The following is a 27,621-nucleotide window of genomic DNA, read 5'->3' as shown; positions in this document are numbered from 1 at the left end:
CATCCCACGTTTCTCCCTCTCTACCCAAGCTCCACGGTACAGGAGTGGCTGCACCCACCGAGCCTTCCCCCAGCACCCAACCCTCAAGCTGGCTGGGGCCTCCCTCCACTGTCACACTAAAAAGCAAAAAGATAACGACAAGACCTCTCTGCTTCCTTCTAGGAGGCACCTCGCAGGACCAGAAACGTGCAGGCTCTGGACCCCGGGGGCCGAGGCAGATGTCTTGCCTAGACATACCCCGCCATTCCCCAGCCCCGCATGAGAACACAGAAATCTTTCTCCAACACAGAAATCTGTCTCCTCACGCACTTTCCTCCCTGCTGCTACTGCTGGCTTCTTGCAGCCTATTAGAGCGAGAAGAGGAGGAGGAGTGCCAAGAGCGGGATTTCAGCAAGAGACAAAACATTAAGTTAAAGATTAGCCCTGCCTGGGGGAAGCTGGGGGACATGCAAGGGGCACGGGGGGGCTCTCAGAGGCCTGGATTCATCCAAAGCTGACAGGTTCTTTTGCTACAGCACAGGTGTGTTTCCCTCTGGTGTTCCCCTCTGGGAAGGCAGCCTCTTTCCTCCAGTACCCAGGTGATGACCAGCCAGTCTCCCAAGGGCCCAACACACCTTGTCACGACAAGATCGGGATAGAAAACACCTCCTCCATGGAGGAGAGCCATCCCCAGAGAGTGTCAGGGGAACCAGGAGGCCCAACCAAGATCCACAGCGCACCAGGCGAGAGAAAAACCCCCAATGGTGGCCCACCAAAGGCCACTTTACCCCAAGGCAAACGGTACAGAACTACTCAGAAACTTCAGCTCCTGCTCATACAGAAACCAGCCCTTCATAAGGATTAAAAATAAATAAATAAACCCATGAGAAATAAATAATAAAAAAAAAAAGAGCCAGGTCCCTGAGCTCCGACCCCACTAGATGTCTCTGTCGGCCAAGGCACAAGGGCTCCTGAAGCCTCACCAAGAAGGTCCAGGGAAGCAGTGAAGGGGCAGGTCTGCAGGCTGCAAGCCCCAGACCCCTCTCCCGAAGGCCAGAGGGGAGGGAGCCAAGAGGAGAAAGAATGAACAGAGTGGGCAGGGAAGGGAAACAGTGTAGGCAGTGCTGGATGGAGCCAGGCAGCTCGGAGCAGCTGGCCTTGCCTGCAAGGTGCCTGAGTGAGGTACTTTGGGGGAAAAGCAGCTCTGAATCAGCCTGGAAAGTCCCATCCCTCAGGTTAAAGGTCCAAGTCTAAGAGTTCACTGATGGCCAGCAGCCCACTTGATATTTTTTCCCCTCCCCAGTTCACCCGTAGTTCCCAAGTTCTTCCCGCTCGGCCTCAGCACTCAGAGGTGTCAGAGGAAACAGTCCTCTGCTTGTTTCGTGTTAAAAGAAACCAGTTGTCAGGCCCCAAACGCCGCGTTTCGTTTTGATGCAGAGCATTTCTGGTACCACGGGATTTAGGCAACATAAACCCAGCCCTGGTTTGTTACTCAGAGCTGGTCAGGGTGAAATGCTGCGGAATTGGGGATGGGGAATTTAACAGTCCCACCGAGAAGTGGCACTACAAGCGGTTTGTATAATCCAGCAGCAGCTCAGAGGTGGAGCTTGACAAGAGGCAGACTTGCCCCTGGGCACACAATATATAAGAGGGTCTGACATTTGCGTCTCATTGCACCGGTCGTCTTAGAAACTGTGAGAAAAGTAAAGAGATCGGGGAACCCGATGTAATCATTGGGGGCAACCTCTCACCCCAGGAAGCCAACACAAACAACAGGGTCAGGGAACAGGGAGCCGAGAGGATTTCATGCTGCTAGGAGCTATTGGGATACCTATGGGGGGCAGTGGGGGGGGCAGGGGGAAGGAAAGGCTGCACCCCCTGGAAGTGAACCCAGGCAGGGCTGCCTGGAGGTCAGCACCCCGAGCGGCTGGTCCCAAAGGGGAATGGATGACTTGCAGGAGGCAAACCACCAGGAAAGCATGCCAGGTCTTCGGGAGGAATTACAGCTGATGAATCAAAGGAAAACATCCCACACAATTGTTTGGAAAGCCTTCTCACACAGCCCGGCCAGGGCAGCCCAGCTGCTCCCAGGGACGTGCAGAGCAAGAGGACCCAGCGAGGGGTCTGCCTCTGCACCCCGAGCTACAGAATCCCAGAATCATCTGGGTTGGAAAAGCCCTTGAAGATCCTCCAGTCCAACCATGAACCTCACACTGACTGTTCTCAACTCCACCAGATCCCTCAGTGCTGGGTCAACCCGACTCTTCAACCCCTCCAGGGATGGGGACTCCCCCCCTGCCCTGGGCAGCCCATTCCAACGCCCAACAACCCCTTCTGCAAAGAAATCCTTCCTAAGAGCCAGTCTGACCCTGCCCTGGCGCAGCTTGAGGCCATTCCCTCTTGTCCTGGCGCTGGTTCCTTGGCTCAAGAGACTCATCCCCCCTCTCTGCACCCTCCTTTCAGGGAGTTGGAGAGGGCCATGAGGTCTCCCCTCAGCCTCCTCTTCTCCAGACTAAACCCCCCCAGTTCCCTCAGCTGCTCCCCATCAGACCTGTGCTCCAGACCCTGCACCAGCTTTGTTGCCCTTCTCTGGACACGCTCGAGTCATTCAATGGCCTTTTTGGAGTGAGGGGCCCAAAACTGAACCCAGGAATCTCCTTTGTGCTCGCAAAGACCAGCGCCACTGCCATACTGGATCATGTCCTTTACACTTGGTGCTTGCTCACTCCTACAACTGAGCACAGAAAGGTTTAGGGGTGACCTCGCTTCCTTCTTGCCCAGCACGTGCACAGCAAACCCAGAGGGGATGAGGAACCTGCACGTTGCCCAGGTGGAGCTGAAATGGGGGGAAACCTCTATAGACATTTTGCTTGTCTTTATCTGGGAGACAACAGCCTTTCACACAAACACATGTGCCTGCCCACCAGTAAACACTACCACGTGCCCCAACACTAGCCTGTCCCCACCACTCATGAGCTCTGGAGAAAGCATTTAGATCAAAAAGCAGCTGTGCAGCATCCGACATCCCTCACAAACTAGTAGGCTCAGGTTCTTGCCTCCTTCCTCAAAGCCATTTTAGGGCTTGCAAGCAAGAAAGCAGCAAGTTATCTTTGGCCTTCAAATCACCACTTGTGTTACTGCTTTGCCATCACATCTGTGCCAGCAGGAAGAATCACTTCACATGCCACTGTCTGTCTGCTGATTTGTTTCCCACACGTATTCCCCAGCTTGCTGATGGGGAGATGAGCAGGGAAAAAAAAAAAAAAAAAAAAAAAAAAATTAAATCCAGCACAGCAGCCAAGATTGTAAGCGGATTGTCTCCATAACATCCTTCAACAACAATGATCTCAATCCACTAGGCAGACCTTCTACCTCACAGTTACTTAAACTCTTATCTTATCATGGCTGAAGGCTCACCAAGTGCCAAATGCCTCGGCCCCACTTGGTTTCTCTGCCCAGCAACTCCAGTCTAGATTGTGCTGCTAAACTGGGCTCCGCAGCCTGGAAGGGGCAGGTTCCCCCTTCCCTCCCTCCCCAGGCCCAGATCCTGGATGCACTGGGCGAAGCAGCTCCCATCTCCTGTCTTGTGAGTGTTGCAGCATCACCCCGATAGCAAGAGGAAAACACCTTTACTCCCCCCCACCCCTTGGGGAACATCAGGTGACGCTATTTACAGACACAGCAGCCGCCGCAGAACTCCTGGAAAGCATCTGACCTAACACACGCTGCCACCCCGACTGCCTGGGGCAGCTGGCAGACGTTCTTGGGAGAAACCCAGGGTCGAGGGAGCAAAGTGGGGACTGAGGTGTGCTGGGTGGAGGGTCTGCCCAGGTCTGGGAGCACACACTCGGGCAGAAAGGCAGCAGGAAAGCTCCAGGGGAGCAGGTTCCTGGCAGCTGCCACTCGACACGGAGCAGACAAGCAAACCACCTGCGCAGTGAAGCAGAGCTTGCACCTAATCCAGCACTTTCCCTCCCAGGGCTCACAGTGGGGGACAAGAATGACAGCAGCTTCTATAATTCAGGAGCACACTGTCACCCACAGGGAACACGAGATGCTCTGGCTCAGCCAGCTCTTACAATCACCTAAACTCCAGCTGGCGGATGGTTCAGCTACTCTGAGACAGTGGCTTTGGCTGTCTCCAAAGAGATGGGAGTCTCTCACTACACACTGGTGACCCTAACATCAAGAATGCCCATTAAATGCCCATTTTTAAGCAGATGAAGCTGTCCAGAGCCCTCTGGTGTCTGGACCACATACAGCCTAGCAGAGGGGCTCTTTCACACTAAAAGCATACAGTGTTTTTCACCTACCTTGCTCACCCCAAAGTACAATCCCCTCAGTGAGAAGAAAATGCCAGACCCCAATTTCTGTATTACCAATAGATGAACCTGAAAAGGGAACACAAGAGCCGCCTCTCAGTAAGCTGCAGGAGACAGAACACAAACCTCAAGCTTTGCGGTTCTAGACTGAGCTTTAGCACTGGTCAGCATCACACTGATGGAGCTCGTTTCTATCCAGCATCAAGTGTTTATTAGGCCTAGTCAGAAGACAAAGCATCCACCCTACCTGATTTACAGCCTCTCTTAGAGCAGTCCAGAGGACTTCTTTATGGAGGCAGGTAATTGCCCCTCTGAACTGCCAGGTTAAACATCTACAACAGAGCGTGGCTGCTCCTCCAGAGCAATACAACCAGCAGCTTCTGCTCAAGAGAAGTCCAGAGAAGCCATTACAGGACACGACAGCCTGAGCTGCAGCTCAGTTGTTTCCTTACCAGAAGCACTAGTGTTTTTGCGCCGCAAACAGCTGCAGGACTGGTAAATCCACCTTGGGACCCCTCATCTGGAATGAATTCTTTCTGCAGCACATGCCAGCGCTACGAGGCCTTGCCTCAGCGAAGATCTCCGGCCATCCTCGTGGCAGCCCAGCCTCTTCATGCAAGCACAGCTGGCTACAGACCCAGCAACGGGCTCAGAGAGCACGCAGAGAGGGGGACTAGCAGGAGAGAAAGACGTTTTGTGACATGACAAGTGGACAGACAGCATCTTTCAGCGGGAAACGCTATGCCCAAGGCAGCATCACGCCTCAGAACAACATCATCCTGATCTAGAGTTCACTGGCACAGGTAAAACCTTTCACATCTGCTGCACTTACAGTAAGAAGGATGACAGCTTCTTTAGGAATACACAGACCTTCCAAAGGAGAACAGCATGGAGGGTTGCCTTGGAGACTGCAGTAAGCAACGTGCTGCCAGATGACTGGGTCTCATACCACAGCAGGCACTTGCCAGAAGGGTGATCTCAGCGGTGTGCACTGCATTATCAAACATTCCTGGAGGAAAGACTGAATCTGTGCAAGGATCGGGTGAATCAGGCCACGTGGAAGGTGGTTCTTTATGTTACCATTAGTCATGTTCTTTGGCTTTGCCCTCCACCCCAGCATGGCCACAGCGCTCATCAGAGCGTCGAAATGGCTCTTCCCCGAGAAAGTTCCTCCTTTTGCACGCACAGGTTAGTGGGACCGGTGTGTGGCACCCACCAACCACCCTCTGCTTCCCCGGCAGAGATGCGAATACAAATGCACTTTAAAAATTTATTTCCCCCCTTCTTGTGCGGGCTGCCATTTGACAGCGTATCCAAGGTCTGATCCCACTCATCTTTCATGGAAAACGGCTTTATCCCGTCATGACCAATCTATTTAGCGGACGATATTTTAAGAATTACTTCAGCATTACAGTCAAGCTACTGGTTACGCAGCATTGGCAGCACAGACAGGATAAGCAAAGAAAGCAATCCATGGGAAAATCCTCAGCTTGTTAAGAAAAATCAAGCTTCTGGACTAAGTGCTAGGCACGAGCAAAGCCTAAAATATAAACAGCAACTGCCACGTGTTCCTTTTGCCATGTAGTTCAACATTTCAGGGGTGAGCTTTCCAGTTTCTGGTATGTTTATATTCTGTAGAAGAAAACCTTTCGCAAACCTGTAACTCCTATACAGGACCACAACTCTTGGTACTCATAGGACCAATGCTTGTCAGTCTTCAAAACAAGAGACACCATAGCAGCACCATAACATTCTCCTTTCACAGAATCACCTAGGTTGGAAAAGACCTTGAAGATCATCTACTCCAACCATTAACCTCACACTGACCATAAAGCCTTTTTATTCAATATAAAATACTTTTTATTTATTTTTTCAAAAGCCTTTTTATTCAGGACATGTATTGAAGTGACCCAGAAAGAGTTAACCAGTACTCAAGTAATTTGACAAGCATTAACCCACTGTAGTTTTGTACTGGTCACTCTTCCACTGCAGGGCTGGAATCGAGGAGGGGAACAGATCAGGTGGAGGATTAGGAAAACATCTCTCATGGTGAGAAATCTGCCAGGCTCCCAAGGGAAACGATGAAAGCCCTGCTGCTTGAGTCACTTAAAACTGGACCCAGTACAGGAAAATCTAGTGTAGGGAACAAGCCTTCCCCCATAGAGGGAAAATGGAGAAGTTGGATGACCTCAGATCTTTCCCATCTCCATTTTTTGTGGTTCCAGAAATGTGCAGAGGCGATGGCTTACGCAGCGCAGAACAGGTAAGTGGGATGATTAACGGTTGCTACCAAACCTGCCAGAGTGAGTCAACCCAATCTGTGCAGCCCATACAACAGCATCTGGGCCCTGGACTGTGAGGGCTGCACTCAGTCTGAGGTGAGGAGCGGCTTCTGAGGGGAGAAAAAACATCAGCATCCACAGGAAAACCCTCGTCCTGTGCAACAGCCAGGACAACACAGGACCGTGGGTTTACAACAGCCACCTTGGTGGCTTTTAATCTTGACTGGTCAAATCTCCAAGCTCAAACATTTGAGACAGAAGCTACCTGACAAGGAATTTATACTTTGCATAGTGGAATTGTGGTGTTGATGTGTTTTCAGACAAATTCTTCCAGTTACTTACTAAATCTGAGGCCTCAGAAAAAACTAATAGTGAAGGAAACAACCCCAGTAAGACTGAACAGGATACTGCTGGTTTTGTTGCTATTTAAGAGCCACATGCTTCAGAAACAGACTTACCTATTTACTAGCTGGGGTGAGGAAGAAAAGCTAAGCAAAGCTCATTCCTTCATTAATATCAGCCTCTCGTGCTTTCTTTTGAGACAACTGCTGCTAACGGCTGGAAGATACGGGACTAGACAGATCATTAGTTTCCTAGCAAATCCCAGCAAGCATAAGATAACTCGATTCATCTGGTTCATCCACCAGAGACCCGCGTTGCATTCCATGATACACTAGCAGATAAACCCAGAAAGAGAAATCAACCCTCTGAGCCTGCCTGGATCTCTGGAAGGCAGCTACTGCCCGTGCAAGGATACTTGCCCTTGACAGAGGCTGGGCAGATCAGCTAGGAGGTCTATTACTATTGTCATTCTAGCAGAGCACCAGCCTGCCTGTTAAAACAAGGTATTTGCAGGGTGATGAATTCCGATTTCAAGATAATTTATAGCCTTGGTAAATAAACAGGCTTACGGCTGTTTAAACACTGTTTAAACAGTCATATACAACAGCCCTGGGCAAGCACTGAAGAACAGAAGAGTTGTCTAAGCTGGGAACAGAAAGCAGCGGAAAGCAAGTGAAACTTGAAACATCAGAAATTAAATTCTTCCCCTCTCAGAAACAACACCTCATCCCACACCCCCAAACAGAGTTCTCACTCACCCTTCTACCCACATCTCTGTGCCAGAAACCCAAGACATCTTTAACGTGACAGGGTATCACGTCACCTTTCACCACCTGCCTTTTACACTGCTCAATCCTACTCGCTGCACACCAGTTCCCACCGATTTCACCTCACCTGTTTGGGCCACTATATACAGTAAAAATGGAAGTTATAACTTTTGCTGCTGTTAAGCTTTTGTACTTTGTGTGTTTTGTTTCTTTTTTTTTTTTTTTCTTTTTTAAGTGGGCTTGATAGGACTGGAAAGCCTGCAGACTGGTTTAGACACCAAATTAAGACACCTTTGAAACCAGGGTCATGGGGATCCACTTCATTTTTGTTCTGTTACCAGAGGTGTTTTTGAGGGGCTGCATGTTCCGCAGCACGACTACAGCCACATTCATCGGGGCTGGAGCAGAGGCAGGGAAGGAGGAGAGATGTTCTTTGCTTCATTTTAGATGTCTTCCTGCAGGCAAGCTGCAATAACCTGCTATACAAGAACAAGAGAAGTTATTAAGGGCTGAAGGCACCAACTTGAAAGCAAGCAGCTAAAAAGTGCAAGAAAGGAAACAGCCAGCCTACAGATACCGAAACACAGTAATCCTGTGGACAGTGGAATTATTCTGGACAATGCAAGGGACTGGATATTCCCTAGCAGTCATCGGATGAGAGGAAAAGGAAAATTTCAGCTGCCTACCAAGGGCTGCTCCCAGGAGGAAGGTTCAGATGAATCTCTTCTTCCAGGGAAGGGACAGAACGTTCTCCCTGCAACCAGCTTATCACCCCGCTGCGGCCCGCGGGGGAATATAGGAACAGCCCTGCCGTGGCCAAGAGCACGGAGGAGATGAACTCATTCCCTCCCCCATGTGCTTGTTCCTATAGATCGAGCCACTGGGAATATTTATCCCATGTTTCGATCACGCCTATGGGCCTGCTTGGCCGGCCGCCCTGAAGAGATTACGAGCAAGGAAAGGTAAATTGCTAGCCAAGAGTGGCAAGGTCTCTGGCCCCACACAGCGGCTAGGATGCGTTCAGCAAGACTCCCACCCCAAGCAAAGCCGTTGCAGACTCGGAGCAGTATGCCCCGCCGTTTGCTGCTGGGCTGGCTCGCTCCTAGGCCAGGGACATGATCAGAGCAGTGAGGAGAGCTGGAAAGCTGTTTCAACCATACCTTACCCCACGACTGAAGGGAAGCGCAAGTTAGAGACAACAGGAGCCACGGATGAGGGAAAAGACAGTCTTGTCCATACAGGATCCAAATAGCCTCTCTTAGACAAGAGACAGCTTCTACGCCAGCCTGCCGCTGCCTTGTCAAACAGCCTCAGGCAATCCTCTCAACCCCCCTGTTTCCTTCTCTAGGACAATACTTCAGAATCACCTTTGTAATGAGAAAACACACAAGACATTACTCTTACAGCAGATGACCTCATACAGACATGCAGAAGGCTTCACCACAGCACGTATGTTTCACAGAGATGATGTTGCCTCACCTGAGGAAACAGCGCAGGGCTGGCAATAGCTCCCAGGAGCCTTCAGCATTGGTCCCTCTCCAACTACTGCATTTCACCCAAAGAGAACAGCTCACACCGGGAAGGCTGCCAGGGCTGCCCATCCCTCCCTCACCCGGCAGGAAGGGTTCATGGATAGGTGGAAGGAAAGCTGAGCACAAGTCCTGGTCCTGGCCCAGAAAGCTGGCATCAGAGTTCATAACTTTGGATTTGGAGCTGAATTGCCACAAAACTCAGAGAAGCTCGAGTGCAGCCTGTGTCACGTCTATACATGTGCTATGCCTGTGTCTGAGCCAACTGGAAGTCCTGTGGCTGCATTAGCTTAGTGCCAAATCAGCACTAAAGGATCCCACCTCTTACCTGAGTTCACCACTGCTACGCGGTGCCAGTTCAGACCCGGTTCACATGCAAATGTCTCTGAACACAGGCAAAACGAACACGCATCTACCTGCAAAATACCATACAGAGGCACCTGGAAAGAAACAGGTCGGGTTCAGAGCGCAATCGGGATCTTCAGGGATACCATCTCAGTCTCCCAAAGGTTGATCACCCAATATCCTGGAGCACCCCACCCAGAGCACGACAAACCACGGTTACCTAAAGTCATAGGACACACCAGAAAGATAAACTCCAGTTGGCTCGGGCTTCATCTCACGCCTGACCCACAACACCATCGGAACTGCTAGGGTGCCCAACACCAGGCTGGGCACTAGTTGGTGCCACACAAAACACCCCGAGACACCTCTAACTGATTTACCGCTCAGAAACGTAGAGGTTTAGGATGTTTCCCAAACCTTCCCACCAGATCTAGTTTCTGCTCGCAGGCGTAGGTGTTACTGAGAATCGCTGCTGCTGGGAAGAATTGTTCAGCAAACACACTTTGAACAGGATCCATATAGAAGAGGTTTGTATTTCCTGAATGGAAACGAAACCCCTTTATATAGGCTGGATTGGAGATTCAATGGCCAAACTGTTCCCTTCAGACCTTATTTTCTTTGGACCTTGAGTATACCCCACATGAGACGTCTGGCACAGAGCTTACAGGATACAGTTTGCTTTGGCACCGGCTGGATTTTGGAGCTCACAGTGTTTAAACAGGATTTTATGAATTGAACAGTCTCACTCTCTTCTGTAACGCTTCAAATTAAGGTTTCCACATATGCCTTTAATAGAGATTCACTAAGACACTTATTGCATGTTAAATAAACATAACTCAGGGAAATAGAACACCCTCACTGACGATTAACAAACATACAATTCAGTCAGGCTGCCGCAGCTGTTAAACCTCAAATACAACTTCAATGTCATAATCAGTCATTTTATTAAGATAATAATTGCCCTATTAATGCTAACTAAATGACTAATGCCTTCACGCTCCTGGGATGCTGTTCACCGATAACCCTCGAAGCAGACACAGCAGTCAATTCCCTCTCCATCTCCAGAGGGGCCCAGGTTAGTTAACAGGACAGCCAGGAGTTGCTCATTGTCCACTACTCCAAATAAGCTTCCAGACAGAAGTTACAAGACGTGTGACCTGTATTTTTGGAGAATGAAGGGGGTGTGTGCAAACAAATGAACATCTTCCTGAAAAATGATGGGCAGGTTAGTTAATCCAAAGGGGGAGAGACCCAAGCTTGTTCTTAACTAGGTAAGCAGGGCCAATGTAACCAGCTACAGAGCTAGCAAAGTAGGAAGGGATCCCTACCCTAACCGCAAGGCCTCCTTACGTGCACATGTTGCCAAGAACACCTCACTGGGACCCCGTTTGGAGGGCTGGGGAAGCCCAAGCAACCTGCATGTCCAGCACCCTGCTCTGAGGTGCTCAAGCCATCCAGGAGGTAGAATCACAGAATCATCTCGAAGCTCCTCCAGTCCAACCATGAACCTCACACTGACCGTTCCCAACTCCACCAGATCCCTCAGCGCTGGGTCAACACAACTCTTCAACCCCTCCAGGGATGGGGACTTCCCCCCCTGCCCTGGGCAGCCCCTTCCAACGCCCAACAACCCCTTCTGCAAAGAAATCCTTCCTAAGAGCCAGTCTAACCCTGCCCTGGTGCAGCTTGAGGCCATTCCCTCTTGTCCTGGCGCTTGTTCCTTGGTTCAAGAGACTCATCCCCACCTCTCTGCAACCTCCTTTCAGGTAGTTGTAAAGGGTGATGAGGTCTGGAAGGGGATGGAAGATGCCGCCACGCAGCCCACACCTCCCAGCGTGACCTCACAAGCCGAGCTCTTTCCCCAGGAGCATCTGGAGCTCTGCAGAGTCCCAGCTCTGTGCCTCGTACACCAGACACAGCTGTTCAGCCCCCACAGTCTAGGCACTCGTGCGGTAGTCGGGACCAGACTCCATTGCCCGGCTGTTGGGGCTGACCTTCTGTCATGAGATGGACCAGATGTTCCAGCATGGGCTACGAAGGGGCTAAGCAGCAGCCTTGGGGCCTGAAGCCAAAGCCGTGTTGTAACACTTGGCTGCCTACGCAGAGAGATTCCCCTGCCCCTCATTCCCAGATTTTTGGTAATGATTATTACTTTAAAAGTTTAAAATAAAGAAAGCAAAAGTGGATTCCTTGCATCCTTGTCATTTTAATTGGAAGAATATCTTCCATAAATGGTAAACGTAATCAACTTCACCTCAAAAGAGGCAGGGAGGAGTCAGTTATCACTCACCATGTGATAGTAACCTTTATTGTAGCTCAGGGATTCAACCTATTAGCACAGGCAGGCTCCCATTTGTTAGACTATAAAATAACACATTGCCAAGCCCTATAATGGGCTGCAGATTTAGATATTGATTAATGGTTAAAATATCTCTGAAATGTACTATGTTAAAAGGGAAATGACCTCATGTTTCCTTTGAGACTCTTCACCTTCCTCCCGCTCCAAGAATTTCTACAGCATGGCTTGCTGCGATCCCTGCCACCCCCTTGCTGCAGGGGACTCCAGCACGACTCGCACGAGCCCTTTTTCAGAGCTCAGTTCACTCTCTAAAGCAACGCCAACCAAACTCGGCTCAAAAAAATGACACAGACTCCTTGTTAACCTGTTTGCCTCTCACTCAAGCTTCCTCTGCTGACATTGGGGAAAAAAGCGTCAGATTCAAGCCAAAAGGTTTGCAAAGACTGACCTCTGTGGTTCAGGTCAGTTCAGCATTAGACATGCTGTGGTTTGAACACAGAAAACATGAACGAGAGAGAAGACAGAGCTTTGCCGATGCCTTAAAGTTTTTCCATGGGAGACACTGCCTGTCCTGGGCCCACATACAGTGAACTGAGACCCCAGAGGCCCACCCAGACAACCTACATGTCTGCCCGACCTGCAAACACAGGGCCGTACCCCTCAGTATACCCACAGGTGATTTTTATGTCATTCACTTCTTTCTTGTTCTTCAGGATCAATAAGAAGGCAGGAGCACCAAAGGCTCTTGAGATACACAAGCACACATCAACATTACACCAGCGTGCCAAAGTAGGCACGTTTGAAATTCAAGGTGTTTGGATCAGAGTGTGATCTCAACAGGAGAGAAACACTGAATCCTGCTCCAAGCCCGAGGCTCCGGAGAAGACATTTGGCAAGACCACGAAGGGAAGGCCGGTAACCATGACAACCACTCATTTCTTAGTATCAGACAACAAAAATGACTCCTGAAGACACAGGCCCCGTGACCACTGCCTCTGTTTCCCCTGTCCTGGGAGGGCTCTCCATTAGTCACGCCACACACAGAACTACACCCAGGAATGTAAAACAGGCTCCCCCTTAAATCAGAGTCACCCCCCACCACCCCCGATAACCACACTTCCTCTCAGCACACTCATAGGAAGCTGCTGAATTTCATACTTCTGGGTCACACTCTTCCCCATTTCACACGTAATACGGACAGATGCCGGGCAGTCCCCTCTGAGCATTTGGCTTCCAAAGGCTGAAAAAAACAAACGGGAAAGTCATAGGAAAATTAACAACGTGGGTGCTAAGAAACAGACAAAGCTTTAGGAAATCCACCATTTCGTGGCAGAGCTTCATCTATCTAGAACAGCAGAAACGATTCTGAAACATGCAACTTAATTCTCATTGTTATTCACCGTACACATCAGGTAAGCAGCTTTCATCTCCACTGGGCAACCACATCACTGATTTTTATGATCTGTGCACAGCGCATAAAATTAGGAATAAAATTAAAACTATTCAGATCTCAGCACTAACGCAACTGCGGTGCAGGCAAAAAGCACTGAACAAAGCAGCACCCTCACCCCCCCCAGCCCACCTCTCAGGCATCTTAAACAGCTCACACAAGTAAATTCTTCCTTCTACCTTTCACTGCCTTCACGTTGGCTGCATCTTCCCAGCACCGAGGGCGCCTTCCGATTATGTTGTCCTCTCAGCACATTCACCTGGATACAACACAGAGAGCTGCTCCAATAAAAGCTTCAGTTTTTTGAGACAGCCGTTTGTTGTTGTTATCTGCCCCTGTTTTGGGGAAAGGGAAGGGCTTCTAGATCCCTGGCCACCCAAGGAAGGCTCTAGAAGCTGGTCAAGATAGAAATGGAAACTAAGGAGTGGGGGGAAACCCTGCATTACTTTGGCAAGTTTCTTGGCTCTTGGCCTCAATTCAGGCTTTTTCTAGATGACCTTTGCTTTCTCAAAGTGAGGGGTTTTTTCAAAGACTAAAAAACACGTACCCTTACCTCCTCTCCCAGCAGCATTCCATAGCTCTCCACACCCCAGAGCATGATTAGATAGAAATGCAGTCACTGCACAGCTTATGCCCCCACCCCAATTCCAACAACATTTGTACTTTAGCGTTATGCTGTACTACTCTCTTTCCACCTTGGTTTTCCTGCATGTTGCCAACCACAGGATCCTGAAAGCAGTACAGCTTAGTCTCCTGGATCTGATGCAGAGGAGTTTCAGCCAGGGTCTCCAACATTCATCTCCTGCAAAACCAGATTCCTATTTAGAGCTCCTCTCCTTTAAGCTCCCAGTTCCCCAGGATCGGCTACAGGAACTCACCAAGCAAAAGGAGCATTTAAGCCCAGCCAGGTGCTCATGTTTAGCCTAACTGGCAGATTTGGGTTGAGCTGCACCTGGCACCAAGCCTGGCCTGAAGTGAACCCACCTGTCCCCACCACAGAGACACACACACCCCAACATCCACCCAGTCCAGCCCGCTGCCCAGGCAGCTTCCTCCATGCCAAATAAAACTGCCCTGTGGGGTCACTCCCAGATGACCAGTTAAATTTCCCTGTGCTAAAGCTCTGACACCAGGACTAGGTATTTGCTCTGTGGGGGACCTTTGGGTGGCTACAGACCAGGACATGCACCCTTCCCGGTGCTGATGCAGGGCAGCTTCTCAGTCTCTGGCAAGCTCCTGCCTTCCCACACAGCTCTGTCTCAGAGGGCAGCGGTTGCTTTTTCAGATGGGAAGACCAGCCCACAAGAAAACAGCCTGAGAGCCTGTATTTTCCTAGCTCGTCGTCCTTGAGCACCTGCTTTTCTGGCCCGTGTTCATCGCAAGGCACTCTGTGCAATCCACATAGCCCAAAGAGAAGCTCTGTTCCATAAAGAGAGCCAGGACTGTTTCAGATGTCAGTGTCTACAGCTGCTGTGTTGATTTTGAGGGAACAAACGTGCCTAGTGAAGCAGAGAGGTTAACATAACCCTGTCACTTCTCAACGCTACGAAAAGCATTAAGGTTCAAGGAGTGAGTACAGAGATCTGCGGTGAGCACACAAAAACCTTATTTGGAGATGTACCGATTTAAACACACAAAAGAATAAGAATGGAAACAAAATGCACAGAATTTCAAAACTGACATCAAGCGAGCTCTGCAGAATGAGCTTTTAATTAAGCCACGTTAAAGGCCTCTTCTTCAGAAAAAAGGACAGGGGCTTAAAGCTGTCCTCTTCTTTGAAAGATTTTGTAAAGTAGCTCTCATGAGGAGACCAAAGTTCCTGGGGGATGGAGTTTTGAGTTGGGGAAGACAGGTACCACCCTGCCTTTGGCAAGAGCAGCAGGAAGGAGAGGAGGAAAGCAACTCTGGCCTGGGACACTGCCTGGCTGTTCCGGTTCTTTTACGACTAAGCGCAGACCACTTGAACAGCAGCGATCAGGGGAGAGCTCAGGGCAGAAGAGTCAAAAATAGACAACTGGTCTGCTTTAACCCCAGCACTGGGGTCTTGCAGGGGCTTTCTATCTGGAGATACACATGTGTAGGTTGGGAAATGAGGAGAGAGGAGGGAGAAAATACAGCAGGGACAGGAAAGTGGAAAGGCAGTTATGGTCTACAACTCTGTGGTGTATTTTGAGCCCATGGCTGCAAGTTTCCCTTCCTTTACTTCTAAAATACTTCTTTACCCAGCTGTGCCAGGTGCTTTGCAACAGAGAAGAAGGTGCTATGTGAACACGGGGTCTTAATATAGCCTGGGAGCTGAAAAGAAAATGCAGCAAATAAAATTTTAAAGGATCCCACAAACAAAAAAAAAAATCAGGAAAAATCTCTGCTGGACTAAATAAGGAAATGAATTCCCCTAATTACCACAAGATGCTCCCCAAGTCTGACAGTATCTCTTGGAGCAGATGTGTTCAAATAATATTTCCTCAGCCTCCAGCCTGCGTGGGCAGATTCCAGCACCAGCCACTAATGTTAAAAAGTACCTAATGAGTATCGACATTAAGAAACTGCCTTGGCTTTTGGTGTCTGCATTTTTCCCATCCTCCAGGCCAAGTTGCAAACATTTTGTTGGTATTATTCACATCAGAAAGTGCTTGATTTTAAAAAAAACAAACCACTAAAATCTGGATCCATGAAAGCAATTGCTAGAAAGGAAGGACTGGAGTCCTTGAAGTTCTTCTGTAGACAGAGTAAGTGCAAAGGGGCAGGTCTGAGCTTTTTCTAACAGTGACAGCAAACTCTGCCTGCCTTGCTCAGAAGCCCCTGCAGATGTTATTTAGGGTTGAAGAATTACACACTCACACATACATCCCAAGCAGGTTTCTCTCACTAATTTCCCATGCGATTAGCTGTATTCGAAATGCTGCATAGCGATGGAGGTTCTTGGAGGGCTATCTTCACCGATCAACAGGCAAGTTTGCAGCTGCAGAAGTGCAGCAGATAAAATTATGCCAGGATTTTCTCCACTGTGCTTCCCTTGCTGCTTAGGAAGGGCCTGTCCAAAGATCTCAGAGATTGTGTAGCAGACCCAAGAACAGATGTTCTGAATTCTGCCATCCGTTGCCTCCCCTCTACCACTGGTGTTACATAGCTGCTCTACAAATGTTTAAGTGGAGATGATTATAACAGCTTGCAAAGAACGACTTCACAAGAGCCTCTTCCACGTCCCTCTCCCCTCTCCTTATTCCCATGCTCAGAGCAAGCTCCTTCTCTCCTCAGTAATCCACATTTACGCTCAGAAAGCAACTGCTTTAATTAGACGACGATTGCTTTAAACAGAAAAAGATGCACTGAAATGAGAAGACTCAGGGAAAATTTGCCTTTGCCTGCGATAGCCACCTGACCTCTTATCAGAGCGATGCTGTGCATGTCCCTTGCAGGGCTCCATGAGGACAGAGATGGGATAGCTTCTTGAAAGAGCTGGAAATTAAGGAATGCTACTTGAAACCTTGCCAGTTAATCCTTCAAAGGGTGAGGGACAGGTCCCTACAGCACTACACTGACAGCAGGTATCTTCCCTGCTTGTTTTGAGCTCGGTTTCAGAATCCAAGATCTCGTCCTCCTCAGGGCCCCCCTCTCTACCCCCACTCTCCATCCTCATTTCTGAACGAGCTCCAAGGTTGATTTCCTGCGTGTTTGAATAGGACCAGCTTGACACAGCCTGCCTTGGGATGAAATCACCAACTTGGCTTGCCTTCTGTCTGAAAAACAAATCCTTCTGCAGGGCTTTCATCTAGAAAAAGGACAAGGATTCTGAAACGCAGGCAGGCCTCTGCCAAGTTCCTGCGAACTGCTGCCTGAGTAAAGCTTATGTTTGCTGTGTATTTAGCTTAGCTTTAATAGGGTTACCTAGCTGAGATTTTACACTAAAAATAATCAATGAACCTCCTCCTGTTTGCTCCCCTAGGAGCTCAAAATAAGGAAGTAGAAACAGAGGTGAAATACGGAGTGCTTCCAGGGACTAGCCGTTGTCAAAGAGGAATGGCAAAATGGGGAAATCTCACGTACCACGTGAGCAAAGGCCAGGGCAAGCTCAGAGAAAGGGAAACTAAGAACTAAGACACCAGCCTCGAAGCCAGAAGACCTTCTTCCATGACCCAGTCTTCCAAGGTATTTAGGTTGTGATGGGAATAACTTCTTCTGGGATATCTGGGCTTCAGCTTTCCGATTACTCTGCAGAAAATGGTGATGATGATGCTGACTTACGGGGAGCTGAGAGCTCTGCACGCAGGGTGTGCAAGCAGTGGCATGCCGTGGCCTGGTGGTATGACACGGTCTGCTGCACGCTGTGGTTCCTGCACCGGTTTTGGGACAGGGTTGCTTCTATGACAGTCCTCAAATTTAACAAGCAATTGATGTGCTGTTCTAGCTACGGATGGTAGGTGGTGTTTGCATCCTAAATGAGGGAGATGCTGTGGTGGGTTGACCTTGGCTGGGTGGCAGATGCCCACCAAAGCTGCTCTATCACCCCCCCTCCTCAATTGGAGGGGAGAGAATACATAACAAAAGACCCATGGGTTGAGATAAGGACAGCTTAATAAAGCAAAAGCAAAGGTTGTGCGTGAAAGCAAAAGAGAAGAGATTTTAACCTCTACTTCCCATCAGCAGGTGATGTCTGGCCACTTCCTGGGATGCAGGGCTTCAGTATGCATAGAGGTTGCTCCGGAAGACAAACGGAAATAACAAATGCCCCCCTCCTCCTCCTCCTTTCTCTCAGCTCTTATCACTGAGCCGACGTCACACGGTATGGAATATCCCTTTGATCAGCTTGGGTCAGCTCTCCTGGCCATCCTAAGATCTTGCCCAGCCTACTGGTGAGGGCGAATGTCGGAGAGACAGCCTTGATGCTGTGGGAGCCCTGCTCAGCAGTAGCCAAAACACTGGTGTGTTATCAACACCCTTCTAGATATCAATACAAAGCACAGCACTAGCCGGGCTGCTATGGGGAAAAATTAACTCCATCTCAGCCAGACCCAGTACAGATGCTGAAATTATAGCATACCTATTGTACTTGGTTTGCCCCTAAACCTTGAAACTAGCCCAAGGCCTATCTCTGCCCTTCCCCAACCTCTCTAATTTCCTTTCCCAGAACAGAAAATACAGTTTCTGCACTCACACAGAAAGGAGCAGAGACGGGCAGTACACTGCCCTCTCCCCAGCAAAGCACTGGAGCAGAGAAGTGCAGTAGGAGCTGTGGGCTCAGTGATGAGAGTTTGCTACACAAGGGCTCCTGTACTGCAGGAGTTTCTCAGCCAAGCTCATTAGCCCGATCCTCCTCAGCTTAGGCAAAGCTGAACCACAAAACAAGGCACTAAACCGTACTGGGTTGTGAAGGTGTTTGCTGGGGACATGCAAGCAGCTACAGGCAAGGCTGGGTTATGTATTTACGCTGCAGGGGCTTGCACTGATTCCTGCTAACACTTCTTGTTGCAGAGCTGGGGTCTGAAAGCCACCATATGGTTATCATTGGTACCGGAGAAGCATGTGGCCAGGACATGTGTAACTCACATTTTCCTCTGGACCACACTCAGCCTGCACTTGTTTGTTGTGGGGGAGGGACTGGAAAAATCATTGACTCACCGTCAGGAACAAAACATTTAAAATCTTCAGTTGAAAACGACTCTTTTTAACAAAGCTCTTCTGCTGGTGCAGAGGAAAGGGAACAAGTACTGAGAGGGGAAGTTTGGGGGCTGCACAGTGTTTTCCATCAGTGGATAGAAGTGGGAAGGGTCAGCTCTTTCTGGCATCGCTCTAGCTGATGATGTGGTTTCTACTCTGGCCTTGCTCTAGTCTACACCTTGTTGAAGCCATACAGAAAAATAAAGAGCCACGCTACCTCTATTCCTCAAGTCATGTCTGGTTTAGGTATCACAGCACTTAGAAATGTCTCCATCAGAAATGAAAGTCAGGTGGGAACCCCGTATCTCAAACTACCCACCTGTCAGCTCCGATATAACGTTGCAGACAGACCAAAACTGCACTCTGCAACTGGCCCATGTGATGCTAAAACGCAGTGTGCTGGGAGAGGAGGGGAGTAAAGGTTTAACGTGGAATTCAGTGCATCACAGGTACAATGCACAGCCCTCTTAAACATTTACTGGCAACTTCATTTTGCAGCTTTGTGCCTCAGCTTACCTGCAGTAACGGGTCAAAGCTTGCAATGTCCCTGTAGTTCTAACAGTCTTGTATGATCTACAGCAGCAGAAGAAAATAAGTCTACAGAAAAATTAAGGACATAAAATGGCTGTGGGCAAAAAGGCCTCAAATTTGGGCAGCACTACCCTCTGTCCTGTTCCACAGCTGAATTCAACAGCTGCACTTGCGTCTGGTTCAGCGAGGCTGGCTGAAATGCATTCATCTACTCACAAAGCTCCTGCAGATCTAAGGAGGCTCTGCTGGGTCTAAGATCTGAGCCAAGCTTAAGCCTGGATTCTGTTGCATCCAGCTCCATTTGCCACGACGGATTCTGCCAAGCTCGCCTGAGCACGGGAAAGGCTTCCAGTTCTAATTCTCATCTCTGCTCTCTTGCTTCTTTCCGTTCTTCCTCTCTTGTTGTGCTGCCGGAAAACACACGAACAATGGAGATTAGCCAGAGCTCAAAGGCCTTTCAAGTGTTTTCCAAAAAGCACGAAACCTCTGCCTCTATTCCTTGCTGGCGTCACACAAAGCCAATTCTCCCCCCACCCCACAGACTCTCCCGGACATCTGAGAACAGAGAGTGCCTCACATAACTGAAGGGGGTTCCTGTCCTCAAATCTAACAAACAATGAGATGACTGAACATCTGGAAGGAACAGATGCTTCTCATATCCCCGGACGGCGCATTGCAATGTGTACTTTATGCCACCCAGGGCTGTCTACCCACGAAGAAAGGGAATATGGGCTCCTTGGCAGAGTGGAGCCCCTCAGCCATGAGTCAGAGAGCTGCTGGTTCACCAATGTGTTGGATGTGCAGTTGGTGTCTCAGTGCCAAGAACAGATTGAGCTGCACTGTCCACCTGATGATCTTAAAATGCACAGCAAAGATAGGGAGGTATTCACAGTACATGTGGATAGGATAGACCAGGAATAACTGGGGGTAAGCTGCTGCTGAGGACTGTGCAGATGGGCACATGCAAAATCAGCCGGCTCAGCCCACCTGCCCCTTGGCCCTTTTCTTTAGAAAATCTTCTCTCTCAGCTCACGGTGGGGTGCACAGGAGAACTGACCTGCTGGCTCAGCCTGTGGAGTCCCCAACCAGAAAGACTGATACACATTTGCAGGTAAATAACAGGGACTAAACCCACAACCATCAACTGCAAATGAGTGATCTCTTTTTGCAGCCGAAACCACTACCAGCGCAGGAGCCTCTCGTCTCCTGTGGCAGACCAAGAGCAGACAGGACCAAATACACCTGTCCTTTGGCCACGACATCTGAGAGCCCTGCTCAGGTATCACGTTTTCTCTGCCCAGCACCCAAGGAAGCAGGAGCTGTTCACTTCATTTTCCAGAGAGCGAGCGGCAGCACAGACCCGCTGAGGCTGACAACCCAAAGTTTCATGGGAAGGACACTTTGAAAGACCGATCCCGCGCTATTTTCACAGCCCAGCCCTTTGTGGTCTCACCTTTGGAGAGGGACAAGTGAGATCATACCTGCTGGGTGAGAAAGGGAAGAGCTGTGCTGACAAGTCCCACCTACCGGCACCGGGATAGGGAGAAGAGGACGTTGCAAGTGCCGCAGCTCTAGTCTGTACTCAGCTAAGCCGAGCTCCCGAACTCCAAACTCGTGGAAGTTTATAGTTCAAATCCACAAGGTATTAATCTAGTTCAGCCACTTCCAACACAGTCACTAAGCTGCCAAGCAGCAGCGTTGGGAGTTACATAGAAATAATCCCAGCCTGAGCTTCTTGTGGCATCATAAATTGCCTGTGTCGTCAGTCAACAGAAACCTGAGACGAAATTCTTTCCTTTGCAGTTAATTATTTCCAAGCCTTTGCAGCCTTAGCAGAACTGGTGAAAGGTGCTGAACTGACAGCCCTGGAGAAATAGGCTTTCCATTTGTCCACAGAGATGGGCAGAAGTGAGCCAGTAGTGAGAACTTCAACCTGCTCTGCCAATGTGCTGCAAAGCTTGTGCTTGACTTGGACTACTCTTCTTTCCTACCAGTCCACACGAAGCAGCTCTGCTTGCGTGCCCCTGAAAAACCACAGCCTCAGACTCCTGGAGCTTCTTCGCAGGGCCAAACCCAATGCAAATTTTAGCCCGTGTGTCTGGCAGCCCTCTAAGGGTGAAGCAGCCTCCTCCAGACCCGTTGCTGACGTTTATCGTGGCCAGGTGCAAATCTTCTTGTGCTGGCCTAGTGCCATGAGACCAGCATGTTTTTAAGAATTTCACCCTACTACCAGACAATGTTTTTCAATATTTTGCATTAAATCTTCTGCTGTATTTGATTAGCCTGCAGCAGCTGTTTTCCACTCTCACAACAAATCATAAATCTATAAGCTTATGTGTGAGAGACTGTCTGTGCCTAAGAATGCTTGTGTCTGAGAAACCGCGTGGCTGCACAGCTGTGGATGAGCCTGTACCTGAATACAGGCTTGAGTGAGATAGAGCAAATCAATAAACCCTCCTACATAATTAAGTTTGGATCTACGGTGAAGGCCATATGATTGTCCAGGGTGGTTTATACTTGTTTGTATCTGCATGCGTGTAAGAATTCCCACTTGGACACGCAGACAAATTTGTGTGATTCTTTAAATGAGCGTTGCACACGGAGAACATGAGAATCAATGTTAATAAACGCTTGATTGCACCAGTGTGAGCTCACGTATGCACATACGAAGGAAGGAAGGTGAGATTTAGCACAAGAACATACAACACACGAGCGTGGGAGTATCAGAGCACAGGTACGAAAATGTTACGAAGCCCCAGTGCACCCATTCTCACGCACAAAAACACGAGTCCATGTGCAATCGGGTTTGTGATTGTGTGTACTCAGTCAAGAACTGCTTGTTGTGAAGCCAAGATCTCCTGTCCCGTGGCCAATTCAGATAAGGAGAGCAAATGGTAGAAAGAGAAGGGAGGGGAAACTGCTACATACATTTAAAAAAAAAAAAAAAGGCGTTATTCAAAGACTATAAAAGGCAAAAGTTTGGATGAAGGAGAAGAGAGAGGGTTGCCAAGTTGTTACAAAAAAAAAAAAAAAAAGGATCAAGCTGCTGCCAGGTCTTGGCACGTGTGCTTTTACTTGTATAAATCAGTCACTCTAGACCTATGGTAGTTCTTGCTGACAAGCTGTCAAGCTCCTTGGCTGGGGGAATAGGGCATGTGCTTTACATGCACTTACAGAATAGTAAACTGTTATTAAAAGTGGGAAAAAACTCCAGTCTGATTTACTTGTGGTTTTGCCTGCTCGGCTGTATCATCACAGAACAAATCCACTCGTGCGCGGAGTAGTCTGGGTGCATGGAAAACTACAGGCTAACCTCCCTGTGGAAGCACTTGACCTCTTAAGGGGATAGGCAGAAACAAAACATCTCCATGAAGAGAGAACATTAAATGAAGAAACAGGCTAAAGCCACAGAAATGCTGTGGGGATTTCAAACAGCCCAAAGCACAGAGGGACGTGGTTCACCCATGCTTTGAACAGGACAGACACCTGTAAACGTCTCAGCCTGGTTCAGGAGAGGGGGAAAGCACCTCTAGGCAGGCTTAGATCAGCCTGGGATTGGGCCCACTGCTACGTAAACCCCAGACACATTAGTTGGGCCCAGAGCAGAGAAACTGCATAAGCTCAATTAGCAGCCAGCAGTCCTGAGCTGCCCAGGGGTGCGGCGCAGGGAGGAGAAGGCTGATGTTTTTGATGATGAGGGAAGCGGGGAGACGTGCGCTTTGTCTGAAGGCTGCTGGGACCGCTGGTGAGAACGGGCTTTAGACAGCGAAAGATAGGAAGGATGGATGCTCAGCTTAGGGGAGGGAAGGAGAATTAAAAGCAGAAAAGCCAAAGAAGGATTTAGAAATGTGATACAAACAGAAGAAATAGATAATTGTCTGAGGAAAACCTGACCAGACTAGTTCTCTCCGTATTGACTTTGCAGTTAAGTGCAGCCTCAGCGCTGCCTTCCCACGTTACAGGGCATTCACCCTGTTTTATCACTCGGCGAGCTGCACAAACACACGCACATCTATGAACACAGGCATGCAGCAGTCTGGACGATCTGCCTGTGCTGCCCCACCAAACCACCACGTCGGCACTCATCCCAACTCCCATCCCGTCAGCCTTCCCAAGACAGAGGCCTGTTTTTCTAGTCCATCCCACAGAACACATGAACTCCTTTTGGATAGCATTACAGCACTCCCAGTGTCAGTCCACGCACCAGGTTTTTAGGAAACGTGCTTGTCAGGCTATTCAAACCTACAAGAATAAAAAGTGAAACCCAACAAAGATATGAAATTTTATGGCGCCATTTGTAGCAACGCTGCCCAAACTAGCTTTGGCTGGAATGCAGAGAGTTGGATCATACTGATCCAAGACCCACAAAATACACAGAGCATCCTTACTGGAAGAGATTGAGTTTTTCTGTATGTCTTTTACTGTTTTCCTCAGTTTAGGGGGTGAAACCTGTTCTGATCAGTCCCCAGAGCTGGTTTGTCCTCAGCAGCACATTTATGCCACTCTCTGAGTTTTACTGCTTATTTGTTGTAGTCACGTTTGGAGGGAAATACTTATAAGGTGAAAAAAGAACTACTTTAAAAAATAACTATCCTGCTAACAAAACAAAACCCAACAACTGCTGCGGCCTAATTCTCAACCCAGATTGAGAGCTTATTTGAGCGTGCAAGCAGACAAAATTCCAGTATTAATCCTACCACTATAGGGAGTACAAGTTCCTCAGGACATGGACTGTGGATAAAATGGAAAAAAATCGAGAAAATGAGATGTTTGTGTGGATTTGCAAAGCAAGGCTGTAGCCAAATCAAGCACTCAGGGTTTCCAAATCACAGCTCCTGGCCCCAGCTGACAGACTCGCTGCCTTGCTAGTAAGACTTGAACACACGACCAGAACAGCTCACAGGATGCTATGAAATGGTTTGTGCTGCTGAGGTCTCAGGGTGGATCGTGGGGAGAAGGTTAGACTTGTGCAAGACTCGTATGTTAAAGTAGGTCACTGATCCAACCCATCCATTTAGGGTTATATGCCTTACTGATGACTTCAGCATCTAACTGTCTTGACAACACCAGCGAGGAAGCACTGCTGCCAAAACATTAATGGATCTAGGGCAAAACTCAGCCCCGAGCAGGGAGCCAGCGTAACACCCAGGCACCTTAACCACCTTCAAAATGCTTAACAAGGACCTGGAGTTCACATAAGCAAACCGAATCATTAGTGAGCACGTTTGCAACAGCACTTAACGTCCCTGGGTGGTCTCTGCAGTTACACAGAGCTCTAAATCTGACGCCTTCTACACGTGACTGAGGATCACTGCCCGTCTATTTACAGATGGGGACAGTCAGGCCCAAATGGTGGGTTGTGCAACAGAGAACTGGACACCACCACCAAAACCACAGGCCTTTACTTTCTGAACAGTAACAGCGCACACCCAAGCCCAAACGAACCAAAAAAATCAAGTACAAACACTTCAGTTGTTAAGTACATGGTTATCTCAGGTAGTTTACTTCGGTCTTCTTTAAAAGGTGTGGCTGTGAACAAGTCATGAGGCATGGGGGATTAAAGGCAGGGGGAGTAAGAGGTTAATTGGATTCTATTTGGAGAGGGATTTAGGTTGGCTGAGTTTTTTCAGTCAGCAGCGCATAGTGGAACATGTCACTTGTAATTGAGCTAATGAAACACCTCTGGAGATAAAAAAACACAGGCTAAATTCAGACTTGGCTTAGAGACTTGAAGTTCATTCATCACAAGGTTATGGAGAGATGTAGCTGCTTTGTTTAAGGACAGCGGGCTGGAAAGGTAACAGCGGAACTGGTTTTACTTTGCAAAATCTGTTTTTTCTCACTCAAGGCTGCTGGACCTAGGGGTAATTAAGCAGATTGTTTTGTTATGGACACTCTTCCAGGACAGGAATTTAAACTCTGCCAATATGCTAATGCAATTATACTAAGTCCAGCCTCTCCCCTGCTCTAATGATATTATATTTGTTTTCTATAAATAGAATAGGGAGGGCAAGCATTTTGCTCCATGGAAAATACACATGGCTTAGCTGAAAGAGGGCAGCAAATACCTGCCCCTCTCGATGCACTTTTATGGTGGGCTGCCATCCTCCAGTGCAGTTCCTTTTGGTTTTCACAAGGGGAATTAAGGTTTTGTTTTCTAGTCTTCAAAGCCATGACAAAACCCCCTCTGCCCCAAAGCCAAACTACCAAACATGACTCGAATGCAAGTAAGGGAGTGCTGGCTTCCTGAGTCTGCCAAAAGGCCAAGCCAGAGTCCTGCAGGGAACTGCATCCTCTTTGTGAAAAATGTGAAGGATCTGAAATTACCTTGCCTTCCAAGCCAGGAAGTAAACCTTTAATAGCAAGGTATGTTATGGAAGAAAAATTGGAGGCATTTTCAGGAGGCAATTTCAAAAACACAGAGGTATTTCGTCCAAAAAAAAGAAAGTCTTTTCAAAATGAACCACCAACTCAGAATGAAAGTTACTTTCTAAATTAAAAAGTTGCAGTGAAAATTAGTTTCCAATTTTACGGGTTTTATATTCTTGCTTTGGGGATAATTACGATAATGCAGTAATTTTCTTTCCAAGACACTTTCAGAAAACCAAAACTCCACTTCTTTGTTCACCCTGTCTCCCTTCAGGAGTTGAAGAATAAGTTAGCTTTAATGAGAAAAGAGGACACAGTTGACACCCATGATAAAAACCAACACAGTAATGAATTTTATGCAGTTGTATAAGAAATTTTATGGGCACGAGGACCTCAGTCTCTGAGTGCACTAGAACGCTTCTGTGCCAATCTCACAAGTCAAGAAACCCTGAAGTGATGTGGCTGCACCCTGTATGAGAGAAAGCCATAACAGCACCTGGTGTTGCATAAAACACAAAGTTACTCCACGAGGAGATGGAGTGTAGACTTACGCCTGTAGCCCCTGCGTAGACTGAGCTGGCAAGGAGATCCAGGAGGCTGGTTTTTTATATCCTGGTAAGAGTGATGTTTGTTCAGCAGGAATTGCCTTTTTCTCTTTGATTCCCTCTGCTGTGGAGGAATTCTTCCCTCCTCCTTCTGAGGTTTGATTCCTCTTTCTCTGGCTTTAGGAGAGAAGACAGGTAAGTAGCTGCCTGGTCTACTAGCAGGTACCTAGAAAATGGAACATCTCAGGTTAATTAAGGGATCAAGGTGGCCAAGGTGCTGAAGGAGAGGAAAATGCACCCTGGTATGTCAAGCAAGCTGCATTCTGTGCTGCTAGATTCTTTGTCTCTCCCAACATCCAGCTCAGAGGCTCTGTGTTGGACAGCAAACAAAAGAAAGGCTTTTTCAGAACACAGGTCCTGCAAACCCACTTTGAGATGGGAATTCAAGCTGCAGGCTTTCTGGCATCATCACTAGCAATAAAGACAAAACCAGATCGTGCCCAGTTACAGTTCTGCAGCTGATTCAGTGAATTTGCACAAATGGCAACCGATGGGGAAAAGGCACCATTGCCCCCAGAGTTCTTCTCGAAAGAAAGGGATCCAGTTCCCTTCCCCAGAGATGCGTTGCTCCTATAGCGCTGAGACAAAGAGGGGCAAAACCAGTAGCAAAAAAACTACTTAAGACATCACAGGCAGCAAAAAGGATCATCTCCGTGGAAGAGCTTTATTGTACCGAGGGCTCTATAGCCACTCTTTTGATGAGAGCCATACTTTAAAGGCAATCTGCCCTGAATTATAAACCATACAATATTCGAGGAGCCAAGAGCTTGCTATTTCACATTAAGCGCTATTAATTGTTCTGGTTATCATGTTGTGCAGTTTGACCTAACCTACTGATTTCCCCCCACTCCTGCTGCAAAACATCCATCACTTTTTAAAGGGTTACATAAAGCTACAGGGAAAGGTTCTGGTTTGTGTTAGCTTGATAGCTATAGACTTTAATAAAGCACCCATCACAGCTGCCTAGCTACACTATAGATCAAGCTCCTATAATTCTTTTCATGTCTCCAGAGGGGAAGGCTAAGCAAAACATAAAATTTAACCTCCCAGTGCTTTATTTCTGGCTTGGAGAGATGTCAGAGGCCATGTGAGCTTTCACTTTTTCCTTGCTCCCTTAGAATCCACAGCAACAGACGGAAGGAA

At 48.4% G+C, this 27,621-nt stretch overlaps 1 long non-coding RNA gene across 1 annotated transcript; it reads right to left on the bottom strand.

Annotated features, from left to right (window-relative positions):
- Nucleotides 1–6,251: 6,251 nt before the first annotated feature.
- On the bottom strand, nt 6,252–26,728 carry LOC141935170 (uncharacterized). The gene is made up of 8 exons (XR_012626495.1): nt 26,425–26,728; nt 19,721–19,911; nt 14,011–14,117; nt 13,495–13,574; nt 13,024–13,105; nt 9,172–9,661; nt 8,853–9,059; nt 6,252–8,171 (listed from the first exon to the last, which is right to left on the bottom strand). It is a non-coding gene; the product is annotated as an uncharacterized LOC141935170 (long non-coding RNA).
- Nucleotides 26,729–27,621: the final 893 nt, after the last annotated feature.

Source organism: Strix uralensis, chromosome 26, assembly GCF_047716275.1.
Source record: "Strix uralensis isolate ZFMK-TIS-50842 chromosome 26, bStrUra1, whole genome shotgun sequence".
Taxonomy (NCBI): domain Eukaryota; kingdom Metazoa; phylum Chordata; class Aves; order Strigiformes; family Strigidae; genus Strix; species Strix uralensis.
This window is presented reverse-complemented; position numbering and strand designations above follow the sequence as displayed.